Genomic DNA, 24,398 nt, shown 5'->3' with positions numbered 1-24,398 from the left:
TATACTAGGAAAATTTTATAGTGGTTTTTTTTTTTTTTTTTATGATGCACACAAGTGATTATATACATTAGGTTGAAAAAAGATTAATTTCCATCGACTTCAACCAAGATAAAAATACATTACAGCGGAACTTTAGTTATTTTTTCATCTTTCCATCTATTAAATCTTCTGCCCTTGTTGTTTTATCTTTGGATAGTAAAACATTTTTTTTCTGCCAGTAAATACCTTATACAGCCCACTTCCTGTTTCTTGTCTGGTCATTAGCCTAGGCTTATGACATCATGCACAACTCTCTCTCTATCATGAGAGTTTGCTAGGAAGGGATGGGGGATGAGTCAAAGGAGGGCCAATGAGGGCTGCAGAGCTGGAGGTGTGTGTCTGTGTAAATCCAGGAAGTGAACAGGCAGCAGCTTCAGCTGCCCACAGTTATAATGATTGCAGACTCCGTGGAGGGAGATTTTTGCAGCATATTTGTCAAGTACAGAATCCCAGTATATATAAAATAATATGCAAAGTGGTTGGAGGGAAGCTTCAGAATGGCAAAGATGTTTTTAATTATGTGAGCAGACTGCAGTTCCTCTTTAACATCCTCCGCTCCGACACCTGAATACTCTCTATGGACCAGAGCAAGTTTTACACTTCAACAGTGGGTCTGTTGACTGAACAAAAACGTTGTCATTACTTTGGAAAAAAAGTAATATATATATATATATATATATATATATATATATATATATATACAGTGGGGACGGAAAGTATTCAGACCCCCTTAAATTTTTCACTCTTTGTTATATTGCAGCCATTTGCTAAAATCATTTAAGTTCATTTTTTTCCTCATTAATGTACACACAGCACCCCATATAGACAGAAAAACACAGAATTGTTGACATTTTTGCAGATTTATTAAAAAAGAAAAACTGAAATATCACATGGTCCTAAGTATTCAGACCCTTTGCTGTGACACTCATATATTTAACTCAGGTGCTGTCCATTTCTTCTGATCATCCTTGAGATGGTTCTACACCTTCATTTGAGTCCAGCTGTGTTTGATTATACTGATTGGACTTGATTAGGAAAGCCACACACCTGTCTATATAAGACCTTACAGCTCACAGTGCATGTCAGAGCAAATGAGAATCATGAGGTCAAAGGAACTGCCTGAAGAGCTCAGAGACAGAATTGTGGCAAGGCACAGATCTGGCCAAAGTTACAAAAAAATTTCTGCTGCACTTAAGGTTCCTAAGAGCACAGTGGCCTCCATAATCATTAAATGGAAGACGTTTGGGACGACCAAAACCCTTCCTAGATCTGAGCTATCGGAGGAGAAGAGCCTTGGTGAGAGAGGTAAAGAAGAACCCAAAGATCACTGTGGCTGAGCTCCAGAGATGCAGTCGGGAGATGGAAGAAAGTTGCAGAAAGTCAACCATCACTGCAGCCCTTCACCAGTCGGGGCTTTATGGCAGAGTGGCCTGACGGAAGCCTCTCCTCAGTGCAAGACACATGAAAGCCCGCTTGGAGTTTGCTAAAAAACACCTGAAGGACTCCAAGATGGTGAGAAATAAGATGCTCTGGTCTGATGAGACCAAGATAGAACTTTTGGCCTTAATTCTAAGCGGTATGTGTGGAGAAAAGCAGGCACTGCTCATCACCTGTCCAATACAGTGAAGCATGGTGGTGGCAGCATCATGCTGTGGGGGTGTTTTTCAGCTGCAGGGACAGGATGACTGGTTGCAATCAAGGGAAAGATGAATGCGGCCAAGTACAGGGATATCCTATATGAAGACCTTCTCCAGAGTGCTCAGGACCTCAGACTGGGCCGAAGGTTTACCTTCCAACAAGACAATGACCCTAAGCACACAGCTAAAATAAGGAAGGAGTGGCGGCTTCACAACAACTCCGTGACTGTTCTTGAATGGCCCAGCCAGAGCCCTGACTTAAACCCAATTGAGCATCTCTGGAGAGACCTAAAAATGGCTGTCCACCAACGTTTACCATCCAACCTGACAGAACTGGAGAGGATCTGCAAGGAGGAATGGCAGAGGATCCCCAAATCCAGGTGTGAAAAACTTGTTGCATCTTTCCCAAAAAGACTTATGGCTGTTTTAGATCAAAAGGGTGCTTCTACTAAATGCTGAGCAAAGGGTCTGAATACTTAGGACCATGTGATAGTTCAGTTTTTCTTTTTTAACCACTTGACAACTGGGCACTTAAACCCCCCTCGTGACCAGACCAATTTTCAGCTTTCAGTGCTCTCACACTTTGAATGACAATTACTCAGTCATGTAATACTGTACCCAAATGAATTTTTTGTCCTTTTTTTCATACAAATAGAGCTTTCTTTTGGTGGTATTTGATCACCTCTGGGTTTTTTATTTTTTGCGCTATAAATGAAAAAAGACCGAAAAATTTGAAAAAAAACGCATTTGTCTTTGTTTCTGTGATAAAATTTTGCAAATTAGTAATTTTTCTTCATAAATTTTGGCCACAATTTATACTGCTACATATCTTTGGTAAAAATAACCCAAATTAGTGGATATTATTTGGTCTTTGTGAAAGTTAGAGAGTCTACAAGTTATGGTGCAAATCATAAAAAATTGATCACACCTGAAGTACTGACGGCCTATCTCATTTCTTGTGACCTGAACAAGTCAGGAAAGTACAAATACCCCCCAAATTACCCCTTTTTTGAAAGTAGACATTCCAAGGTATTTAGTAAGATGCATGGTGAGGTTTTTGATGTTGTCATTTTTTCCCAAAATTCTTTGCAAAATGAAGATTTTTTTTTTTTTTCCCCCCACAAAATTGTCATTGTAATAGGTTATTTCTCTCACATGGCATGTATATACCACAAACGACACCCCAAAATACATTCTGCTACTCCTGAGTATTATGATACGACGTGTGTGGGACTTTTTCACCGCCTGGCCACATAGAGAGGCCCAACATGCAGGGAGCACCATCACGTGTTCTAGGAGCATAAATTACACATCGAATTTGTTGACTACCTTTTACACTTTTGAAGGCCCTGGAGCACCAGGACAATGACATGTGACACTGACGTGGCACTGATGACAAATGGCACTGATACGTGGCACTGATGTGGCACTGATGACAGATGGCACTGATACGTGGCACTGACACTGATGTGGCACTGATGACAGATGGCACTAATACATGGCACTGATGACAGATGGCACTAATACGTGGCACTGATGACAGATGGCACTAATACATGGCACTGATGACAAATGGCACTAATACGTGGCACTGATAACAGATGGCACTAATACATGGCACTGACAGATGGCACGAATACGTGGCACTGATGACACGTGACACTGATGACAGATGGCACTAATATGTGGCACTGATGACACGTGGCGATGATGACAAATGGCACTGATGACAGATGTCACTAATATGTGGCACTGATGACACGTGGCACTGATGAAAGATGGTACTAATACGTGGCACTGATGACAGATGGCACTAATACATGGCACTGATGACAGATGCACTGATACGTGGCACTCATGACACTGATGACAGATGGCACTGATACGTGGCACTGATGACACGTGACACTGATGACAGATGGCACTATGTGGCACTGATGACAGATGGCACTATGTGGCACTGATGACAGATGGCATTTATACGTGGCACTGGGGACAGATGGCAGTGGGGACAGATGGCAGGGACATGACAGCAGGGACAGATGGCACTGGTGACAGATGGCACTGGGGACAGATGGCAGGAGCAGATGGCACTGGGGACAGATGGCAGGAGCAGATGGCACTGGGGACAGATGGCACTGGGGACAGATGGCAGGAGCAGATGGCTGGGGCAGATGGCAGGGGCAGATGGCTGGGGCAGATAACTGTGCTGACACTTTTTTTTTCGTTTTTTTTTCTGTTTACTCACCGCCGCAGCGGTTCCGCTCTCCCTCCTCACACGCTGTCTCTGTAAGGAGGGAGAGCCGGCGATGAGAGAGGATCTCATATGTTTACATATGAGATCCTCTCTCATTGGCAGAGCGATCGCACTGTAAACGGCTGCTGTCATTGGCCGTTTACGGCGATCTGTGACTGGCTGTTTTCGAGGGACACGGCCAGCACAAAACTTCCCCGATGCGCGCCCGCGGGAGCGCGCAACGCCGAAGTAAAAGGGAGGACGTCCAGGGACGCCCTCCCGGCAATTGGAGTCCGCGCTGTAGCCGTCTTTCGGTTATAGCGCGGACGCCTAGTGGTTAATAAATCTACAAAAATTTCAACAATTCTGTGTTTTTCTGTCAATATGGGGTGCTGTGTGTACATTAATGAGGAAAAAAATGAACTTAAATGATTTTAGCAAATGGCTGCAATATAACAAAGAGTAAAAAATTTAAGGGGGTCTGAATACTTTCCGTCCCCACTGTATATATATATATATATATATATATATATATATATATATATATACACACACACACGCACCATATTACCAAAAGTATTGGGCTGCCTACCTTTACATCCAAGACTTAGTCTGTAGGGTTCAATATTGAGTTGTCCCACCCTTTGCAGCTATAACAGCTTCAACTCTTCTGAGAAGGATGTCCACAAGGTTTAGTAGTGTGTCTTTGGGAATGTTTGATCATTCTTCCAGAAGTGCATTTGTGAGGTCAGACACTGATGTTGGACAAGAAGGCCTGGCTCGCAGTCTCTGCTAATTCATGCCAAAGGTATTCTATGAGGTTGAGGTCAGGACTCTGTGCAGGCCAGTCAAGTTCCTCCACCCCAAACTCGCCCATTCATGTCTTTATGGACCTTGCTTTGTACACTGGTGAGCAGTCATGTTGGAACAGGAAGGGGTCATCACCAAACTGTTCCCACAAAGTTGGGAGCATGAAATTGTCCAAAATATCTTGGTATCCTGACACCTTAAGAGCTCCCTTCACTGGAACTAAGGGGCCAGGCCCAACCCCTGAAAAACAACCCCACACCATAATCCCCCCTCCACCAAATGATTTGTACCAGTGCACAAAGCAAGGTCCATAAAGACATGGATGAGCGAGTTTGGAGTGGAGGAACCTGACTGGCCTGCACATAGTCCTGACTTCTATCTGATAGAACACCTTTGGGATAAATTAGAGGGGAGTCTGTGAGCCTTTTGGAAGAATGGTCAAACATTCCCATAGACACATTCTTAAACCTTGTGGACAGCCTTCCCAGCAGAGTTGAAGCTGTTATAGCGGCAAGGGGTGGGCCAACCCAATATTGAACCATACGGTTCAAGACTGGGATGACATTAAAGTTCATCTGCGTGTAAAGGCAGGAGTCCCAATACTTTTGATAATAGTGTGAGTGTGTGTATATATATATATATATATATATATATATATATATATATATATATACTGGGCTTTGACTAGGTATATGTAAAAAAAAAGAACAAAAAATGGATTAATATATGTCCACTGAACGATTTATCTCATGGCCGAGTGTTCGTCTTTTGAAAATGGGTTTGGCTGATTTTTCGTATAGTGTATGGCCAGCATTAGTCTCATCAGACCAGAGCACCTTCCTCCATACATTTTGGGAGTCTCCCACATGCCTTTTCGCAAACTCAAAACGTGCCATTTTGTTTTTTGCTGAAAGTAATGGCTTTCTTCTGGTCACTCTGCCATAAAGCCCAACTCTATGGAGCGTACGTCTTATTGTCGTCCTATGTACAGATACTCCAGTCTCTGCTGTGGAACTCTGCAGCTCCTCCAGGGTTACCTTAGGTCTCTGTGCTGCCTCTCTGATTAATGCCCTCCTTGCCCGCTCCGTGAGTTTTGGTGTGCGGCCGTCTCTTGGCAGGTTTGCTGTTGTGCCATGTTATTTCCATTTGGTTATGATAGATTTGATGGTGCTCCTAGGGACCATCAAAGATTTGGATATTTTATTATAACCTAACCCTGACTTGTACTTCTCAACAACATTGTCCCTTACTTGTTTGGAGAGTTCCTTGGTCTTCATGGCAGTGTTTGGTTAGTGGTGCCTCTTGCTTAGGTGTTGCAGCCTCTGGGGCCTTTCAAAAAGGTGTGTATATGTAATGACAGATCATGTGACACTTAGATTGCACACAGGTGGACATCATTTCACTAATTATGTGACTTCTGAAGGTAATTGGTTGCACCAGAGCTTTTTATGGGCTTCATAACAAAGGGGGTGAATACATACGCACATGCCAATTATCAGTTTTTTATTTCTCAAAAATAGTTTTATGTATATATTTTTCTAATTTTACTTCACCAACTTAGACTATCGTGTTCTGATCCATCACATATATATCAGATTTAAAGAAAAGCATTGAACTAAAGGCTGTAATGTAACAAAGCAGGTAAAAAACCAAGGGGGTGAATGCTTTTTCAAGGCACTGTAATGTAAAAAGTGGTAAGTATACTCACAAAGTAACAATAGTATCAAAGCTCATCACAAAAATAGCAGCATCCAGTCCATAGTATATCATATCATGTGACAGAACAAATAGGCTAACGTGTTTCGAGGACAAGCCTCTTCCTCAGTGGTTGGAAGATCCTCCCTCAGCATTTTACCCATCCAATGGGGATGAGGCTAATCCAGCTGCCAGCCCTCAGAAGTTGTTGCCACACGGCCAGAACCCGCTGCCACGGCCTCCCCTGAGATGTTACAAGACTTCTCAAGTTTACTGGGTTCCTCAACTGTATTTGACTGTTCCTGGTTTATGTTAACCTTATGTTAGCCTTGTCCCAGGGTATTTCGATTCAAAATATATTTATCTCAAATAGAAACTACTAAGATGGAAATAACACCAAAGCAAAGGTACCCCATGTGTAGAGGAGAGTGACCCTGTTATAGGGCGCCTAGCATAGCGCAGAAGAACCCACCCAAGGGGTGGTCCTCTTATGTGACCCAGACTTGGTGCCCAATGAGTTAATGGGGAACATGCAGAAATTTCCGCCATCATCCACCTACCCCTTACAAACTATTTAAAGTTGAATGAAACCTGGATATCGGCTTTAATCACTTACAGACCAGAAGAGTTTCCCCCTTAACCACTTCAATACAGGGCTTTTATACACCCTTCCTTCCCAGACCAAATTTTAGCTTTCAGCGCTCTCACACTTTGAATGACAATTACTCAGTCATGCTACACTGTACCCAAACCAAATTTTTATCATTTTTTTCTCACAAACATAGCTTTCTTTTGGTGGTATTTAATCACTGCTGTTTTTTTTATTTTTTGCAATATAAGCGAAAAAAGAGAGAAATTTTTGAAAAAAAAACACTTTTTTTTAGTTTTTATTGTAAAATTTTGCAAATAAGTAATTTTTCTTCATAAATTTGGGCCAAAATGTATACTGCTACATATCTTTAGTAAAAATAACCCAAATTAGTGTATATTATTTGGTCTCTGTGAAAGTTATAGAGTCTACAAGCTATGGTGCAAATCATTGAAAAATGATCACATCTGATCACACCTGATGTACTGAAGGCCTATCTCATTTCTTGAGGCCCTAACAAGCCAGGAAAGTACAAATACCCCCCAAATTACCCCTTTTTGGAAAGCAGACATTCCAAGGTATTTAGCAAGAGGCATGGTGAGCTTTTTGAAGTTGTAATTTTTTCCCACAATTCTTGGAAATTTTTTTTTTTTTAATTTTTTTTTTTTTTTTTTGCACAAAATTGTCATAATAACAAGTTATTTCTCTCACACAGCACATGCATACTTGCAATGACACCCCAAAATACATTCTGCTACTCCTCCTGAGTATAGTGATACCACATGTGTGAGACTTTTACACAGCCTGGCCACATACAGAGGTCTAAAATCCAACTAGCACCGTCAGGCATTTTACGAGCATAAATTGCACATCTCATATGATGACAACCTATCACACTTTTGAAGGCCCTGGAGCACCAGGACAATGGAAACGCCCACAAAATGACCCCATTTTGGAAAGCTAACACCCCAACGTATAATCTATGAGGCATAATTAGTCTTTTGAATGGTTCATTTTTTCCCCGAAGTTTTTGGAAACTGTGGAAAAAAAATTAAAACGCATTTTTTTTTACACAAAGTTGTCAATTCATAAGATATTTACAACACATAGCATGTACATAGCAAAAATGACACCCCAAAATACATTCTGCTACTCCTCCTGAGTATGGCAATACCAAATGTGTGAGACTTTTACACAGCCTGGCCACATACAGAGGCCCAACATTGAAGTAGCAGCTTCAGGCATTCTAGGAGCATAAATTACACATCTCATTTCTCAACCACCTATTACAATTTTGAAGGCCCTAGAGCACCAGGACAATGGAAACGCCCACAAAATGACCCCATTTTGGAAAGCTAACACCCCAACGTATAATCTATGAGGCATAATTAGTCTTTTGAATGGTTCATTTTTTTCCTGAAGTTTTTGGAAACTGTGGAAAAAAAATGAAAACGCATTTTTTTTTACACAAAGTTGTCAATTCATAAGATATTTACAACACATAGCATGTACATAGCAAAAATGACACCCCAAAATACATTCTGCTACTCCTCCTGAGTATGGCGATACCAAATGTGTGAGACTTTTACACAGCCTGGCCACATACAGAGGCCCAACATTGAAGTAGCAGCTTCAGGCATTCTAGGAGCATAAATTACACATCTCATTTCTCAACCACCTATTACAATTTTGAAGGCCCTGGAGCACCAGGACAATGGAAACGCCCACAAAATGACCCCATTTTGGAAAGCTAACACCCCAACGTATAATCTATGAGGCATAATTAGTCTTTTGAATGGTTCATTTTTTTCCCAAAGTTTTTGGAAACTGTGGAAAAAAAATGAAAACGCATTTTTTTTACACAAAGTTGTCCATTCATAAGATATTTCCAACACATAGCATGTACATAGCAAAAATGACACCCCAAAATACATTCTGCTACTCCTCCTGAGTGTGGTGATACCAAATGTGTGAGACTTTTACACAGCCTGGCCACATACAGAGGCCCAACATTGAAGTAGCAGCTCCAGGCATTCTAGGAGCATAAATTACACATCTCATTTCTCAACCACCTATTACAATTTTGAAGGCCCTGGAGCACCAGGACAACGGAAACGCCCACAAAATGACCCCATTTTAGAAAGCTAACACCCCAACGTATAATCTATGAGGCATAATTAGTCTTTTGAATGGTTCATTTTTTTCCCGAAGTTTTTGGAAACTGTGGAAAAAAAATGAAAACGCATTTTTTTTACACAAAGTTGTCCATTCATAAGATATTTCCAACACATAGCATGTACATAGCAAAAATGACACCCCAAAATACATTCTGCTACTCCTCCTGAGTATGGCGATACCACATGTGTGAGACTTTTACATAGTCTGGCCACATACAGAGGCCCAACATCCAAGTAGCACTGTCAGTTGTTCTAGGAGCATACATTACACACAAATTCCTGCCAACCTATCACATTGTTGAAGGCCCTTCATATTTCTAACACATAGCATGTACTGTACATACCAATTACAAACCAAAATACATTCTGCTGAGTAAAGGGTAAAGAAAAGATTACCTGCAGTTTTAGTAGTGCAGTGGTCCACAGAGAAGAGCATCGGTCCAGGCAGCAGGCAGGAACGTGGACAGCAACAGCAAAACAGGCAGCAGGCAGGAATAGTCAGTACAGGTAGAGATGTCAGCACAGCCAAAGCATTAGTCCAGATAGCAGGCAGGGATGTGGTCAGCAGCAGCAAAAGGATCAAAGGATCGTCCATGCAGCAGGCAGGAATACTGTCCATAGTTAGTACATGCAGCAGGCAGAGGTATGGTCAGCACAGCCAGAGTATTTGGCCAGGGAGCAGGCAGTACCATCAAGCTTAGGGCATTGGTCAGGAAAGAATGGGGACAGGGGTAGAGGCTTCTCCCACCCAAATCGCTTTGAAGCCTCCGGGCAACCAGACCCTGTTATGGGAACACAGAAAACCAAAAACTGGTTTTCTGAACTCCGAACACTATTCTGGAGCCCCTCACATATGTGAGACCCCTGTGTAGCAGGGTGAAAGATCAATCCAAGGGGCAGGCAAAAACATGGTCAACAGGCCGAGGTCAGTGCAGGTAAAAGGCAGAAATAGACGGTAGGCAGAGGCATAGTCGATACAGTCCAGGGTCAGTTCACGTGAAAGGCAAAAACATGGCGGAAAAACAATGCAGACGGTAGGCAGAGGCATAGTCGAGAAACAGGCCAGGGTCGGTTCACATGGAAGGCAATAATATGGTTGGTTGAGGAAGGTAAATATTCAGGACAGAAATTAAAAACGGGGAAATGGCAGTATTAGAAATATGGACTAATAATTTTCCAGAGTGTGATATCGCCTGAAGCATTCTCCGATGCAAAGGCCAGGTTGGGAGGGACAGTCGGTACAATGGAAGCTCGTATCTTTCCTAATTCCTCTTTTGGTGCACACCCGACATTTTTTTTGGCGTCGTCTTCCGGATCCTGTTGGTGGAATATGGTCTGGGAAATGGCGCTCATGTAGTCTGCTGACAGAATCGGAGCGAATGCTTTCTGGGGGGGATACTTGCTGATAAATCAGGGCAGTGACAATGTCTTCAATAAACTTTATGAAGGTGGTGGGTGTTTCTGTGGATTTTTGGTATATTATGAAAGAATTTAAAAGGGCCAAATGAAAAAAGTAAATTGCGACTTTTTTTTACCAGAATAAGGTTTTTCTTGTTGAAAGATAGGGCTGCAACAACTGATCGTTTAAATCCACCCCCCCATGTATTTATTGTACTCAGTGATACAGGTAGGCTTGCGAACGGTACCGCGTCTTCTGTGAAGTTCCACCGAGGTGTCATCGTGGATGGTGGACATGATGTACACGTCTTTTCTATCCCTCCACTTCACAGCCAACACTTCTTCGTTCCTCAAGCTTGTCGATTCCCCCCTTGGAATGTTTGTGGTGACAAGACACTGTGGGAAGCCCTTTCGGTTTTTTCTAGCTGTACCACAGGCCAAAGTTTGTTTGAGATATAGGTGGCGGAGAAGGGGCAAACTCGTATAATAATTATCCATATAAATATGGTACCCCTTTTGGAGGAGTGGGAATGCCAACTCCCAAAAAATTTTCCCACTTATTCCCATGTACGAGGGACACTCAGGGGGCTGGAGCTGGGAATCTTTCCATTCGTACACGCGGAATGCGTACACATAACCGGTGGCACTTTCACAAAGCTTGTTAAGCTTCAAGCCATACCTCGCCCTCTTACTGGGTATATATTGCTTGATTCCCAGCCGGCCAGTGAAATGCACCAGGGATTCGTCCACAGATATATTTTTTTCAGGGACATAAACTTCGGCAAACTTCTGGGAAAAAAAATTAATTAGGGGGCGAACTTTATATAATTTGTCAAAGTTTGGGTGATTTTGGGGGGGGCACTGTGAGTTGTCATTGAAATGCAAGAAGCGCATTATGATTTCGTATCGGGACCTGGACATGGCTGCTGAAAAAATTGGCATATGTTGGATGGGTTTGGTCGACCAATACTTATGAATTTCATTTTTTTTTGTAAGCCCCATGTTCAGGGTTAGGCCTAAAAACAATTTTAGCTCCACTACTGTTAGCAGTCTCCACTCAAAAGGGCGGGCATAGCTGGAGCTGGGGTTGGCTGCAATAAATTGTTGGGCAAACAGATTAGTTTGGTCCACGATGCCTTGAATCCAATCGTTCGGGAAAAATAAATTAAAAAAATCCATTTGTGTAAATCCTGCAGTGTTGACCTGCACACCCGACTGTGCTGTAAAAGGGGGGATCGTGGCTGACCCTGTGGTAGAAGGCAGCCACAATGGGTTTGCCAAGGAATCTGGAAGATGGGTTTGGGCCCTACTTCTTTGGCGTCCACTTGTGCTGGGTCTTTCCTCCTGGGGTCTAGCAGCACTTGTACTGGGTCCCTCCTCCTGGGGTCTACCGCCGCTGGCACTGCTGGTAGCTGCCTGGTTTTCAGACCGTCGTCTTTTTGGACGGACTACTTCCTCCTCTAAATCTGATCCGGATGTGCTGCCTTCGGGGGGCTCATATTCCGAATCAGAACCAGAATCTGAACTGAGCGGTGAGAGCTCCCCGTTGCTCTCATCGGTCAGACTCAGGATCTGGTATGCCTCTTCTGGGGTGTACATCTTTCTGGACATAGTGGCTGACTGGCTGTATGTACTCTGGTGGCAAGTGATGAGGTGACGGGTACTCTGGTGGCAGATGATGAGGTGGCGGGTACTCTGGTGGCAGATGATGAGGTGGCGGGTACTCTGGTGGCAGGTGATGAGGTGGCGGGTACTCTGGTGGCAGGTGATGAAGTGGCGGGTACTCTGGTGGCAGGTGATGAGGTGGCGGGTACTCTGGTGGCAGGTACTCTGGTGGTGAGGTGGCGGGTACTCTGGTGGCAAGTACTCTGGTGGCAGGTGATGAGGTGGCGGGTACTCTGGTGGCAGGTGATGAGGTGGCGAGTACTCTGGTGGCAGGTGATGAGGTGGCGGGTACTCTGGTGGCAGGTGATGGACAGGTACTCTGAGATGACAGGTACTCTGAGGTGACAGGTACTCTGAGGTGACAGGTACTGAGGTGACAGGTACTGAGGTGACAGGTACTGAGGTGACAGGTACTCTTTATTTAGGAGGGGCGATCTGGGCACAGTAGTACATGTAATTAGTAACTCACTGTTAGCTGATCTCTTCTCCTCACACTGGATCGGTGTGTGAGGAGAAGAGCCCAGCAACAGCAGTTACTGTCTGACTGTGTGTGTTTGTTTACATTAGTGACCGGCTGTGATTGAACACAGCCGGTCATGTGATGCAGAGCCATGCCATTGGCTACAGTGATCGGGGCTGAGCTGTATCCAGGGGAAAAGCCTCAGCCCCAATCACCGCCCTGATCACTCCTCTTCCGCCGGAAACCGCGTAGTACACGCTTCCCAATGCCGCTCTGCATCCGCCGTTACCGCCGCCCCGCCGCACGCCGCCGCCGCCGCCGCTTCAATACCCCCATCGGGGAACAGCTGTGTCCTGAGGGACACAACGGTACCCCGATCGCCGCTCTGCGGGCCCCCGGGGGCCCGTAGTAGCGGCGGAAAGCCGAGGCCGTCATATGACATCCACCCAGGATGGGAGATCCCATCTGTGGACGTCATTTGACTATGGCCGGGTATTGAAGCGGTTAATGACCAAGCCATTTTTTGCGATACGGCACTGCGCGGTCGTGCGACGTTGTACCCAAACAAAATTTACGTCCTTTTTTTCCCACAAATAGAGCGTTATTTTGGTGGTATTTGATCACCTCTGCGGTTTTTATTTTTTGCGCTATAAACAAAAAAAGAGCGACAATTTTGAGAAAAAAAAACAATATTTTTTACTTTTTGCTATAAAAAATATCCAAAAAATAAATTAAAAAAAAAATTTTCTACATCAGTGTAGGCCAATATGTATTCTTCTGCATATTTTTGGTAAAAAAAAAATCGCAATATGCATAATTGATTGGTTTGCGCAAAAGTTATAGTGTCTACAAAATAGAGGATAGATTTATGGCATTTTTATTATTATTATTTTTTTCTTTACTAGTAATGGTGGCGATTTGTGATTTTTAGCAGGACTGTGACATTTCAGTAGATAGATCGGACACTTTTGACACTTTTTTTGGACCAGTGACATTTATACAGCGATCAGTGCTATAAACAAATGCACTGATTACTGTGTAAATGTCACTGGCAGGGAAGGGTTTAACACTGGGGGGATCAAGGGGTTAAATGTGTTCCCTGGGAGGTGTTTCTAACTGTGGGGGGAGGGGACTGATTGGAGGATGAGAGAGTTTGCTGTTCCTAATCACTAGGAACAGCAGATCTCTCTCTCCACCCCTGTCAGAACAGAGATCTGTTTGTTTACATTGACAAATCCCCGTTCTGGCTCTCTTTCCCGCGGGTGACCGGAAGACATCGCAGTCGCTGGCCACATGCATCGGGTCCATCACCATTCAGCGGGCATGCGCGCCTGCTGTGGCTCTTAAAGGAGCCGACATACACCTAGGGCAATCTGCGGGAACGAGCCGACCTGCCGCAGTATAATGATGGTTGGCAAGTGGTTAAACAAAGCAAGTCTGCACCAAGTTTACTTTATGGACCTTTATGTATTTATACATGGTGATCATATCCCCCTCTTAATTGCGTCTTTTCAGAGAAGGATAGATGTAGTTCAGCTGATCTTTCCTCATAGCTAAACTCCTCCATGCCACTTATCAATTTGACTTCCCTTCTCTGCACTCTTATGCCCCGTACACACGGTCGGATTTTCCGATGGACATTGTCCGATCGGAGCGTGTTGTCGGAAATTCCGACCGTGTGTGGGCTCCATCGGACATTTTCCATCGGATTTTCCGACACACAAAGTTGGAGAGCAGGAGATAAAATTTTCCGACAACAAAATCCGATTGCGTAAATTCCGACCGTGTGTGGCCTGTTCCGACGCACAAAGTGCCACGCATGCTCAGAAGAAATTCCGACACGGGACAGCTCGTTCTGGTAAACTTAGCGTTCGCAATGGATACAGCACTTTCGTCACGCTGCAATGTTAAAAATGGTTTAATACAGCGCACTCTCTTCTTCTTTATAATGTGACAAGAATTAAGTCGTTTTGCTGCTCATATTCACACACACTTCTCACAAACTTTTATTTGTGTTTTTTTAGTGGGATTCCCTGAATATATTGTTATTAGTTGTCACATCTGACAGTTTTAAATTTTTTTATTTTTTTTTATTTTGGATTTTAAGCCTTTTTTTTTCTTTAATGTTTGGATTTTTTCCAAGGCTGATCTTTGTTCAATGTTATTTTTATTTTTACTCCAGAATATTTTTGGGTGTGTTTTGTGTGTCAAGTTACCCCAACACCATTGATATCTTTTATTATTTAATCTCCAGTAGATTGTTTGTTGTTGGTGTCCCTTGTTCATTTCACATTGTATATTTGAAATATACCTGAATCCTCACAAACCAACTGTCATTTTTGAAGTAAAACACATAGGAGAGTATAATTCAAAACAGGGATCAGAACCAAACAAAGAGGGAGGCAACACTGGATCAACAAGAGAAATTAGCGAAGCCTGGGACCCCCACGGCAGACATCAATTCTTCAACATCAAAATTGGTGGCCTGAGGAGTCCATATGTAAGGGAGGGCAGTCTGGTCCAGAATTCGCAGAGATCTGGAAAGCAGCAGATGACATCTGTGTCCCCAGGCTGTGGTACCACAAGAGGCTGCATCTTTTGGCCGACCAGACTGAACCCAGGGCAATCACTGTCTGGTCTTCCTTCCACGCTTCCTTCCGGGTTGTGGCTGTGCAGTTGGAGATGTGGCAGGAGGAGGAGTAGGACCTGGAGGAGGAGGAGGAGGAGGACCTGCAGGAGGAGGAGGACTGGGAGGACCTGGAGGAGGACTGGGAGGACCTGGAGGAGAAGGAGGAGGAGGAGGACCTGCAGGAGGAGGAGGAGGACCATCCCAAAGATGTGTGTGAGGTGCAATTTGGCCCCTCATACCTTTCTCCAGAGCCTCCGATATGAGGGCCTCACACAAGACTTTTTGGCCCTCCTCCATCCTCTGCATTTTATATGCTATGAAGGCAGCAATGTTCTTCTGCATGGTGTGTGGTGCTCCCAGGACCTCTGTAGCCCTCCAAAAGAATGCTATAGCCGCCTCCTCTAGGGTACTCCTCCTACTGCCACTTTCTCTTTTCAGGGGGGTGGAGGGACCTTGATATCAGCCAGCCGGCTCGGCCCGGTCACCTCCTGGCTGAGACTTCCCTGTGTATGAAAAAGGGACATGGTTTTAGTTTTTGCATCATCAATCACAATCCTAAATTAGTACTCCCAACTAACATCTAGTTAACATCATTGATTGGACAAGCAGAAATATTTAGAGGAATGCTATACCTGGCTCAATCTGGGCTCCTCCACATGTGGCCTGGAAGGCCCAGGTTGGGCGTCAGAAGCCTCAGTCAGGGGGGAAGGAAGCGTGGAAGGAAGACTGGAGAGGGATGGCCTGGGTTCAGTCTGGCCTGCCAGAAAGTGCAGCCTGTCGTAGTACAACATCCTGGGGACATAGATGTCATCTGCTGCTCCGGATCTCTGCGAATCCGGGACTTTCTTGCGCTCCCTCAGATATGTACTCCTCAGGCCACCAATTAATATCTTTAAATAAGTGATGTCTGCCGTGGGGGTCACCTGCTTCACAATTTCACACAATTGCTCCAGTGCTGCCTTCCTCTTTGCTTGGTTCTTGAAATGGGGGTGGGTAATCTCCCACAGACAGGGCAGCTCACTTAGCATATCTATGAATACTGACATGAAGTCATTATCTTTCATTAAGATATCCATGTTCACTGCAAGACACAACACAAGACAAAGCCTAATGTCAGACAAAACTCTCCTAATCTTGTTACAATATAGGCCTCAATCTAGAAGCAGTATAGGCACAAGTTTGTCTCTTACCTTCGTTCTTACGATCGGCGCGTCCAATGCTCCCGCTCACAGATTGTACGTAATACGCACGCGTGTTAGGCTTTATACACACTGCGCATGCGTGTAACTCCGCCCGCCCCTGACGTTCTTTCTAGTGTATTCCCTGCCCCTTTTCGTTCGGCGCAGTGGGTGAAGAGCACATGGCGGAGTTACAGCAGGTGCGTGCTAATTCTAACAACGAGGAGGAGGAGGAGGAAAGCCCGGATCCAGGCATGTCCCGATCCAGAAGGAGACGTTTTAAGGCCACAAATATGTCGTTTGGGGAGATGTTGGAGATGGTCGACATCATGAAGAAGTCCGACTATGACGGAAAATATGGGCCTTACCCCAACCCGAACATCCGAAAGGCCAAGATCATGGCGAAAGTGGTCAGGAGTCTTGAGCGGAATTTCGGGGTACGAAGATCAAAAGATCAGCTCAGGAAGCGGTGGTCGGACCTGAAGTTGAGAGAGCCAGAGCAGTACCGAAAGATCCAGAGAGTGCTGCAAAAAAGTAAGTAGTTGTGCTGTGTTCCTATTCTTTCTGTCTTTTTTCCGTTCGTTCTGCTCCATATGCTTTTATTAATTGTAACGTTTAAAAAGGTCAACTTTAATGTTCATGGGCCCATTATTCGTTCGTATCAAACATTTTTCTTTCGGCCTCTAGAACACCATTGTTTAGGCCATATGCATTTTCACACATTTTTTTGGGCCTACTTGGATGCCAAATATTTGTTTGTGTAGATGGATTTGTTACTAGAATGAAATGCAAACTAGATTGTGTGTAAGGAGAGGACACTGAGCAGCTGTTTTCACATCTGGACACTGGAGCACTAGTGTGGGACACAAGAACACCCTTTTTATTAGGGGGGGGCACACAGGTGCTCCAGTGTATACTATAGGGGGGTCTCCATCTGTGAAGCTTGTACCAAACAGGTAAAGTATTGCAGCTTGACACTAAAAAAGATACATCTTGGAACTCTGCTAAAATAGACAATTGTACCCCACTTCCAAGCAATGTTTCCTATTTCTAGTTCTGCCATCAAATATCTGTGTGCTAATTATACCATTTTGTTTTACATAGGGGAGAAAAGACTCGGACACCCCTCATCCGAGGAGACCAGAGCCCCCCCACCTCTGGAAGAAGGGGAAGTACCAACCCAAGAAGAAGAGCAGGAGGAAGAAGAAGATGTGGTGGAGATTGGCACCACAACAGGTGAGTGTCTGCGACCACAGGCTCAGGTGGCAGATTTTTGAGACCTTTTTTTTGTTCTTTATCTCTTTTTAGGTGATCGTGATCCAGAACGCTTTACATCTGAAAGTGCCTAGATACTCATCGGGGAGATCATGGGGTGTAATCTCCAATTGCAAAATATCCAGCAACAAATCACTGATGTTATTAAAAAAAATAATAACATCATTGATGTTTTGGGGCGAATTTAAACCCCACAAAATCACCTGTTTTATCTTACGAAAATTTTTACAATGTTTAGAAAAGCCAAATTTGGAGGATGCACACAGTGTGCCAACATGTGCTATCTGCCATCACGGGAGATCAATGGACGCGTTTTGGGGGTGCAACCCCTTCCTCAATTATAAAGTCGCATTGAGGAAGGGCTTGCTCTCCCAAAACACGTCCCTTGATCCCCCCTGATGGCAGATAGCACATGTTGACATTCGTAAATTGGTGTGCATCTTCCAAATTTGGCTTTTCCAGGGGTGATTTACCCCCATCTGAACGCTATATCAAACACAGTTCCTAAATACTCATGTCTGATATAGCCTTCAGGTTTTACCATATGTGAACTTTGTAAGTTCAAGTTTTTTGGCTTTCTTGTTGGTTTTACACAGGCCTGTTTTATCTGAAATGGATATTTCGATTTTTGAGAATGCTACTGCAAACATTGTTATACAACAAACATGTTGGTTTGTTTTAAAAACCTTTGGGAAATGCACATGTGATTGTGCAGGTATAAAAAAGTGCCTTACTCAAGAATGTGTGGATTATTGTCTCAACACTACAACACTTTTGGGGTGATGTAATTGCTGTTTTATGCAAAAATGGGGGTTATTTCCTAAGGGCAAATACACTTTGCACTACAAGTGCAGGTTCAGTGCAGTTGCAAGTGCACTTGTAGTGAAATGTGTTTTGGCATTTAGGAAGTACCAGCCAACACTGTTTTTTATAAGGTTACCCAATCACGACATTTTCTGCACTCAACACATTTCTGTCAGGGTCAGCTAAAACAAACACAAGCAGTAAATGTCCACAAAGAATTTCTTTTGGTTGTTTTTCATTTGAAAAAGGTGTCACAGATTGTCTGGCATATTGATAGCCCCCCTACCCGCAAAGAACTCCAGGTAGCGTAACCGGACATCACGGGCATTCAGGGAGGGCAAGCCAGGACGGCCACTTTCAAGCGCCGTCAGTGTTGATGGATTAGGGATTCCGGCCTCAGGCCCAACTGAGCCAGCATAGTTGGCTGAATGTTTTCTTAAAAAATTATGGAGAACACAGCAGGCAAGTATTATATGGTTCAGTTTATACTCCGCCATATGGATGGGTGTCAGAAATAATCGGAACCGGCTGGCCAGGATTCCAAATGTGTTCTCCACCACTCTTCGGGCTCTGGCCAGCCGGTAATTAAAAACCCTCTGTTCCGGGGTGAGGGTCCTCATCGGGAATGGCCGCATCAGGTGGTCCCCCAGCGCAAATGCTTCATCAGCAATGAACACAAATGGGAGACCTTCAACATTGTCCTCTGGAGGTGGCAAGTCCAAGCTGCCATTCTGGAGACGCCTGTAGAACTCCGTCTGGGCGATCACTCCACCATCGGACATCCGGCCATTCTTCCCCACATCCACATACAAGAACTCGTAATTAGCCGACACCACCGCCAACATCACTATACTATTAAACCCTTTGTAATTATAATAGTACAACCCCGAGTTGGGTGGTGGGACGATGTGGACGTGTTTCCCATCAGTTGCCCCTCCGCAGTTAGGAAAGTCCCACCGCTGGGCAAAGTGGGAGGCCACAGTCTGCCATTCCTGTGGCGTTGAAGGAAACTGTTGAGGAAAAAACAATAAACATTACTATTTTTTCAAAGATACATGGCAAGCAGATTAGACACAAACATTATGGGGCAACCTCCAGATAGCATTTACTAAGGGGAATTTAACAAGGCCAAAGTATAAGGTACACCTATCATATTCCCCCTCCCCCCCCCTCATGGGCCTTTTCTAACATTATAGGGGGGGGCAGGGGCGGATCCAGAGCCTAGTCTCGGGAGGGGCACTGCCAGAAAATATATTTTTTTGGGGTACATCTATCAGGGAAATGGCTGGTGTTGGCGCTTCAATCATCACGGCACCATGGTTGTTATGGTGTCAGGATGATTGAAGTGCATTATTACTATAATTACATTGTTATAAAAAATTAAATAGTTTAACTCACCATAATGCAGAATTGCGGATTGTCACTTGCCATGTCACTTGCCACGTCGCCTGCCACGTTGCGGATTGTCACTTGCCATGTCACTTGCCACGTTGCCTGCCACGTTGCGGATTGTCACTTGCCATGTCACTTGCCACGTCGCCTGCCACATGTTGCGGATTGTCACTTGCAACGTCACCTGTCACCAGATGCAGATTGTCACTTGCCACGTCGCCTGCCACATATTGTGGATTGTCACTTGCCACGTCGCCTGTCACCAGATGCAGATTGTCACTTGCCACGTTGCCTGCCACCAGATGAAGATTGTCACTTGCCACGTCGCCTGCCACATGTTGCGGATTGTCACTTGCCACGTCGCCTGCCACATGTTGCGGATTGTCACTTGCCACATCGCCTGTCACTTGCCACCTGCTAAGGTGGTCTCTTGTGTCCCAGAGACAGGCAGCAGAGAGATGATGTAATCTCTCTGCTGCCGCAGCTGCCTGCATGGAGGGGGGGAAGTTGAACTGCAGGGATGCAGGGCGGGCGCCGGGCGGTGAGAGATGATGTCATCTCTCTGCTCCCCTGCCCGCCGGCTCCCTGATTGGCCAGCAGGCAGCAGCCCGCCCACATTGAGCGGCACATGTCAGCAGCGGCTCTCTCACCTATGGAGCCGCCCAGCGGCTCCCTCAGTCACGGAGCCGCCCAGCGGCTCCCTCAGTCACAGAGCCACCCAGCGGCTCCCTCAGTCACGGAGCCGCCCGGCTCCTCTTTCATTCACGGAGCCTCCCGGCTCCTCTTTTATTCACGGAGCCGCCCGGCGGTTCTTTCACTCACGGAGCTGCCCAGCGGCTCTGTCACTCACTCACGGAGCCGCCTGGCGGCTCTCTCACTTACGGAGCTCCTCTTTCATTCACGGAGCCTCCCGGCTCCTCTTTTATTCACGGAGCCGCCCGGCGGCTCTTTCACTCACGGAGCTGCCCAGCGGCTCTGTCACTCACTCACGGAGCCGCCTGGCGGCTCTCTCACTTACGGAGCCGCCCGCCGGCGGGCTCTCTCTCACACCCTGCTCTCTGTCACCCGCATTGCTCGGAGGGGGCAATTGCCCCGTTGCCCCCCCCTGGACCTGCCCCTGGGGGGGGAAACTCTTGGACAGGTAACCCTCTTCACTTCATTGAGAGATGAATGCCTAAATACAGGGTATTACTTGTAACAGACCCTCCTTAGTTACACTATTGGCAGCCCACTGGACAGGTAAGAAGTGTCATAATACAAATATATAAATACACACTGTACACATTTGAGGACATTTGGACATTCTGCTATTACCTATCAAGATAATAATAGAATAGCAAAACTTTAAACAGTACCATTGGAAAGTATACAGGCAGGCCCTTGCACTACATGCTTTGGGGAATTCATCCATACATCTGACCAGTAAAGAGATGGGTATAGTGTGTATGGGTTTGGCAAAGTCAGCAGATAGATGATTGAGCGCGGCAGTTCAACTTCCCCCCCTCCATGCAGGCAGCTGCGGCAGCAGAGAGATTACATCATCTCTCTGCTGCCTGTCTCTGGGACACAAGAGACCACCTTAGCAGGTGGCAAGTGACAGGCGACGTGGCAAGTGACAATCCGCAACATGTGGCAGGCGACGTGGCAAGTGACAATCCGCAACATGTGGCAGGCGACGTGGCAAGTGACAATCTTCATCTGGTGGCAGGCAACGTGGCAAGTGACAATCTGCATCTGGTGACAGGCGACGTGGCAAGTGACAATCCACAATATGTGGCAGGCGACGTGGCAAGTGACAATCTGCATCTGGTGACAGGTGACGTTGCAAGTGACAATCCGCAACATGTGGCAGGCGACGTGGCAAGTGACATGGCAAGTGACAATCCGCAACGTGGCAGGCAACGTGGCAAGTGACATGGCAAGTGACAATCCGCAACGTGGCAGGCGACGTGGCAAGTGACATGGCAAGTGACAATCCGCAATTCTGCATTATGGTGAGTTAAACTATTTAATTTTTTATAACAATGTAATTATAGTAATAATGCACTTCAATCATCCTGACACCATAACAACCATGGTGCCGTGATGATTGAAGCGCCAACACCAGCCATTTCCCTGATAGATGTACCCCAAAAAAATATATTTTCTGGCAGTGCCCCTCCCGAGACTAGGCTCTGGATCCGCCCCTGCCCCCCCCTATAATGTTAGAAAAGGCCCATGAGGGGGGGGGAGGGGGAATATGATAGGTGTACCTTATACTTTGGCCTTGTTAAATTCCCCTTAGTAAATGCTATCTGGAGGTTGCCCCATAATGTTTGTGTCTAATCTGCTTGCCATGTATCTTTGAAAAAATAGTAATGTTTATTGTTTTTTCCTCAACAGTTTCCTTCAACGCCACAGGAATGGCAGACTGTGGCCTCCCACTTTGCCCAGCGGTGGGACTTTCCTAACTGCGGAGGGGCAACTGATGGGAAACTGATGGGATTTTTTCCGACGGATGTTGGCTCAAACTTGTTTTGCCTACACACGGTCGCACAAAGTTGTCGGAATTTCCGATCGCCAACAACGCGGTGACGTACACCACGTACGACGAGACTAGAAAAGGCCAGTTCAGAACCAAGCGCGGCACCCTTTGGGCTCCTTTTGCTAATCTCTTGTTAGTAAAAGTTTGGTGAGAGACGATTCGCGCTTTTTCAGACTCGTGGCTTTCAGATCGTTTTCTGCCGTTCAGTTTGTGCTTGTGGGTTTGTATCTGCTCTTCAGTGCGTGCAAGCAAGTTCCGCGTGACTTTAAGTAGTCATTGTATTCTTGTTAGTTCGTTACTGGTTTTCAGGTCGCTCTTCACAGGCCTTGCTGTTCTTCAGTGCGTTCTGTTACTTCGTTCTGAGCAGCCGACCGTTTTCTAGCCATGTTTCGTATGCGTACTCCTCGTAGAATTCGTGCTGTGCGGGGGCTTGGTGTTGGGGTCCTGACCTTGACACAAGTCCAGTCTATGAACAGGGTGGGGAGGAGTTCATGGACCAAGAATTGGTTGCTTCAGCGTGACCAGTTCTCTCATATGCCTTTGCTCCGTGAGATCCGTGAGAATAATCCTGATGATTTCAGGAACTTTCTCAGGATGACGGACCCCGTGTTTCACCGTTTGTTGGCTTCGCTGACCCTCTATATCAGCAGGCAGGATACCTGCATGAGGCAAGCCATCACTCCGGAGCAGAGGTTGGTCGCTACCTTGCGGTATTTGGCCACAGGGAGAAGCCTGCAGGACCTCAAGTTCGGCGGGCTCTCTCTCACACCCTGCTCTCTGTCACCCGCATTGCTCGGAGGGGGCAATTGCCCCGTTGCCCCCCCCTGGACCTGCCCCTGGGGGGGGAAACTCTTGGACAGGTAACCCTCTTCACTTCATTGAGAGATGAATGCCTAAATACAGGGTATTACTTGTAACAGACCCTCCTTAGTTACACTATTGGCAGCCCACTGGACAGGTAAGAAGTGTCATAATACAAATATATAAATACACACTGTACACATTTGAGGACATTTGGACATTCTGCTATTACCTATCAAGATAATAATAGAATAGCAAAACTTTAAACAGTACCATTGGAAAGTATACAGGCAGGCCCTTGCACTACATGCTTTGGGGAATTCATCCATACATCTGACCAGTAAAGAGATGGGTATAGTGTGTATGGGTTTGGCAAAGTCAGCAGATAGATGATTGAGGATAGAGAATTGGGATCAGCTGACTTAGCAGTTGGGGGAGGGAGGGTTAAAAAAAATTGGGGGACACCACAAAAAAAAGCCTCTGGCACTCTGCCTGAATTGAAATCAAAAATCACATTTCCAAACATTTTAGGGGGTGTTTGGGGTAAAGCACTACTATAGAGCTGATAAAATACATTGTTAAGTGACTACATGAGGTGAATATAGGGCAGGAGACACCATGCTGGAGAGGTTATTGAAGGGCAAATATGTATGAAGGACCTAACATAATAATTACATAACAATCCAGCATGCATGAGGACAAAGGGGACATTCACAGCATATTACAATCATGGTAATTAGGGAATGAGGGAAGAAATACAATATATTATCAAACATTAAAGACAATAAAATGTGATATAAAAGGATAAAAATCTTACCTTCATATACTCCTTCTGCAGGACCTGTATGATGGCAGAACAGGTCTCTGGGATAATGATACCCAGAGCCTGGGGGGAGATGCCTGTTGAGAACTTGAGGTCCTGCAGGCTTCTCCCTGTGGCCAAATACCGCAAGGTAGCGACCAACCTCTGCTCCGGAGTGATGGCTTGCCTCATGCAGGTATCCTGCCTGCTGATATAGAGGGTCAGCGAAGCCAACAAACGGTGAAACACGGGGTCCGTCATCCTGAGAAAGTTCCTGAAATCATCAG

The sequence above is a fragment of the Aquarana catesbeiana genome, linkage group LG04 (assembly GCF_042186555.1).
Source record: "Aquarana catesbeiana isolate 2022-GZ linkage group LG04, ASM4218655v1, whole genome shotgun sequence".
NCBI lineage: Eukaryota > Metazoa > Chordata > Amphibia > Anura > Ranidae > Aquarana > Aquarana catesbeiana.
The sequence above is the reverse complement of the archived record's forward strand: the minus strand, read 5'-3'. Positions refer to the sequence as shown.